Raw genomic sequence first — 4,876 nt, forward strand, 5'->3', positions numbered from 1 at the left:
TCACATATAGGTACTGCGCGACTGCGTGGCGTATACTGCCTGTTTAGATATCTCTGTATTTGCAAACGCAAGGCTATACCAGTTTCTTTGGCGCTTCAGTGTGTGTTATTAAGGTTAAATATTCTGCTACACTAAAATCCTTGGTCCTTTTCTTTCTCCAGTTCGTCATTTACATCTTCGCCCGCCTCCTCTCCAAGATGCTACTCCAGGCGGGTGAAAATGACTGTGCGCAACGGAAAATAATAAACGCTAAAATGATGATTTGGCCCTGTCTGACTATCCCCGGGAGCAGATCTTAGAATCTCTTAATTCCATAAATTACAATCTAAACACAAATGAATGATCAAGGCAACTAATATTACTAAATGATAAAAGTTGTTCCTGCTTATATATTCATTGCAGATTAAAAAAACCTTTATATTAAAAACTTTATATTTCCTGAGTAAAATTACTAATCAATCGCCCAACTCTGCGCCTTATTTTGTCTGCACTATCTAATATCAATAACGCGAAATGACTGACATCATCTACGTACCAAACACTATAAGACACTACTTTCAAAGATGGTCTACAGTGTTGTGGAGCGTCGGATTATCTCAGCGGTCTAATGCGCTGTAGACATGGACTGTGCGGCTGGTCCCGGCGGAGGTTCGAGTCCTCCCTCGGGCATGGGTGTGTGTGTTTGTCTTTAGGATAATTTAGGTTAAGTATTGTGTAAGCTTAGGGACTGATGACCTTAGCAGTTAAGTCGCATAAGATTTCACACACGTTTGAACGTTTTCTACGGTGGTGTGGAACCTCAGTGGGAATAAACTAACGTGATCACAGCTGTTTAGCTTTTATAGCCCTAATAAGCCGAAGATATTTGCGGTATCATCGTATGTACCGCGTCCGGTGCGTCTAAGTGATGGTTCTCGTACTCGTCTGCCACGATGGAAGAACTCCAGCTACAAATAAACTCTTTCAAACACTAGGAAGGCAGAAGGCGGTCCTCTGAGTAATATATTCTAATACTGCCTTCTCTTCTCTGTGTTCTATAGGCGAGAAAAGCGAACTCCGAGCCACAAGGACGGAGTTCAGACAATCTCTCAACGTAAGTGTAGGAAGAGGAAGTGCTCTCAATTACTGAACGCTGCGTACTCAACGACGACTCCCAACTCGAAGATGAAGTCCAGAATCGTATAGGTTCGCTATAGTACAGTGCCTAACTGTTCTAACTATAAACTCTCCTGAGAGCAAATACAGCAAGTCCGTCCGTACCAACAAAGCTGATATCGAGCGACCGTCACACACGGGCGCTCACAACGGAAGGCCTCGTCTCCCCACCGCTGGCTTCCCAGCAACGCTCAGCTCCCCACCACCGTAATTCCGAAAATGAATCATATTCCCGAAACCACGGAATATTCTCTCTCTCTGCAGATTCTTCCGAACGCCGACCAACCATATTTTAGAATGAGATTTTCACTCTGCAGCGGAGTGTGCGCTGATATGAAACTTCCTGGCAGATTAAAACTGTGTGCCGGTCCGATACTCGAACTCGGGACCTCTGCCTTCCACGGGCAAGTGCAAGAGCACTTGCCCGCGAAAGGTAAAGGTCCCGGGTTCGAGTCTCGGCCCGGAACACAGTTTTAATCTGCCAGGAAGTTTCAACCATATTTTAGTCTTTAGTCGTCCAGAGTGGAAAGTTTGCGAGGAAAAACTTATACTCGTATAATGGAAGGCGTCTGAGTTAACAATTCTTGGGAATAAGGCAGGTTGCGTCCTTTCCGAGATGCCGCTTCTTCTTTCCTCGCACCTGCGTCCAAAATTTACAGAGTTCGTAAGTACACTCCTGGAAATTGAAATAAGAACACCGTGAATTCATTGTCCCAGGAAGGGGAAACTTTATTGACACATTCCTGGGGTCAGATGCATCACATGATCACATTGACAGAACCACAGGCACATAGACACAGGCAACAGAGCATGCACAATGTCGGCACTAGTACAGTGTATATCCACCTTTCGCAGCAATGCAGGCTGCTATTCTCCCATGGAGACGATCGTACAGATGCTGGATGTAGTCCTGTGGAACGGCTTGCCACGCCATTTCCACCTGGCGCCTCAGTTGGATCAGCGTTCGTGCTGGACGTGCAGACCGCGTGAGACGACGCTTCATCCAGTCCCAAACAGGCTCAATGGGGGACAGATCCGGAGATCTTGCTGGCCAGGGTAGTTGACTTACACCTTCTGGAGCACGTTGGGTGGCACGGGATACATGCGGACGTGCATTGTCCTGTTGGAACAGCAAGTTCCCTTGCCGGTCTAGGAATGGTAGAACGATGGTTTCGATGACGGTTTGGATGTACCGTGCACTATTCAGTGTCCCCTCGACGATCACCAGAGGTGTACGGCCAGTGTAGGAGATCGCTCCCCACACCATGATGCCGGGTGTTGGCCCTGTGTGCCTCGGTCGTATGCAGTCCTGATTGTGGCGCTCACCTGCACGGCGCCAAACACGCATACGACCATCATTGGCACCAAGGCAGAAGCGACTCTCATCGCTGAAGACGAGACGTCTCCATTCGTCCCTCCATTCACGCTTGTCGCGACACCACTGGAGGCGGGCTGCACGATGTTGGGGCGAGAGCGGAAGACGGTCTAACGGTGTGCGGGACCGTAGCCCAGCTTCATGGAGACGGTTGCGAATGGTCCTCGCCGATACCCCAGGAGCAACAGTGTCCCTAATTTGCTGGGAAGTGGCGGTGCGGTCCCCTACGGCACTGCGTAGGATCCTATGGTCTTGGCGTGCATTCGTGCGTCGCTGCGGTCATGTCCCAGGTCGACTGGCACGTGCACCTTCCGCCGACCACTGGCGACAACATCGATGTACTGTGGAGACCTCACGCCCCACGTGTTGAGCAATTCGGCGGTACGTCCACCTGGCCTCCCGCATGCCCACTATACGCCCTCGCTCAAAGTCCGTCAACTGCACATACGGTACACGTCCACGCTGTCGCGGCATGCTACCAGTGTTAAAGACTGCGATGGAGCTCCGTATGCCACGGCAAACTGGCTGGCACTGACGGCAGCGGTGCACAAATGCTGCGCAGCTAGCGCCATTCGACGGCCAACACCGCGGTTCCTGGTGTGTCCGCTGTGCCGTGCGTGTGATCATTGCTTGTACAGCCCTCTCGCAGTGTCCGGAGCAAGTATGGTGGGTCTGACACACCGGTGTCAATGTGTTCTTTTTTCCATTTCCAGGAGTGTATTATCCGGTTATCCTTCCGGCCCTACTACAACAGCGGCCGATAGCGGCCCTTCGCCCCTGTATTGTGTCTTCGCGCTCAGGTGTCACGACGTCCTGTGTTTAAGCAGGACCAACACACCTGTGTGGACCTTCCATGCAGGGCTTGAGTTCCGCCTGCCGTTTCATCTCCATTGGCATTCCAACCTCTACTGTTATAGGCAATCATTCATTACTCCGTTTTGATAATAAACACACTCTGTCACCTTTCATGCAATAAGCGTTAGTAATTATTTACAAGGCGTCTCCTGTATGTATTCATATATACGATGTAGAACTTATCAAATGATACCTAATTGTGTTTGTAGATCACGGCAAAGTATGTGGATGGGTGCTCGTAAGGTGGGGAATTAAAGCCACCTTACACCTCCTCTAACGTAGCTTGCCAGTAATTTCTGATTCCACCTGGCCGTCTTATGAAGATTGCGGAGGCGTAGTTGGATTTTGTGGCTGCCACTTTACAGCGATCCAGCCTACTCTAGGTGCTTTCGTTACAGCAGTGTCCCTCACAGAAACGAACATCGAAGGCAGTATGTTCGTGGATCTGTGTAGATCTTAGCTTCATATACGATCAGACACGTGCTCACTATGACAGTCGACTATTGGCTGGAGCTCTGCCCTCAGCTGTCACGCTCTCCAGGCGCCTTCCAGCTTTTGAACACGTGCGCTTTTGCTCCATTGCAACAGTTAAGTATCCCTCCAGCTTTTCCTATCCTATCGTTACAATTCGATCAGCCCTACGCATTACGGTCGGTCAAGAATTCGACTCGAGTGTCACACCCTTGTTCGGGTGACAAACGATTCACTCTAGCTATACATTTCTCCCAGTGCCAAGCCACGCTGTCTGAGCGAGAGGAGAGGAAAAAGGGTGAAACTGCAAACGAGCCGTATTTAGATGGCACTGCGTATGACTTGGTTTCGTATTTCATATTTCACAACAACATGGATTATAAACAAAGCAATTGACTATCAGTTAATTATTTTTGGCGCAATTAAGACGTAACATAATTTTTATTGGCAGAGAATGTCCCCATATGCACTGACTGTCGCTTCTCCCCACCGCGCACTTTTTAATTTTATATGCAGTTTATGTTGTATAACATTTAAATTAACTGTATATTTTTTATTGTTGCGAGCACAAAAGATAACATGCGCTGTAGTTGAAAAACTTTAACTTTGTGCACCTCGACCTATTATGTGGGGATACGCACAACACTAAAAGATTTCCTGCTGTGATCGTGTGATCTTTAATTTGCAAAATATTTTCATATAACCCTGATCTGGCCTGTTAGAAACGGAACATGGTATCATTACTGTTACTAATTATGAAATTAAATATGTCCTCCTCTACTTTCATCTCTGAAATGCACTGAAAATTAATCTTATCTCTTATTTACAAGTGCAGAAGTTACAGTATGCTATGTTCGCTAAACATAAAAGCTGCAGTGGATTTTTTTAACATATGAACACTGTTGATTGCCACGACTAACACGAGAACATGAAACAAAAACGAAATTTGATTTTAATATTATTATCAGCCAGAACAGGTTTCAGCACAGCAATCTTTGATATCACACAACTAAAATTTTA

Source organism: Schistocerca gregaria, chromosome 9, assembly GCF_023897955.1.
Source record: "Schistocerca gregaria isolate iqSchGreg1 chromosome 9, iqSchGreg1.2, whole genome shotgun sequence".
Classification (NCBI taxonomy): domain Eukaryota; kingdom Metazoa; phylum Arthropoda; class Insecta; order Orthoptera; family Acrididae; genus Schistocerca; species Schistocerca gregaria.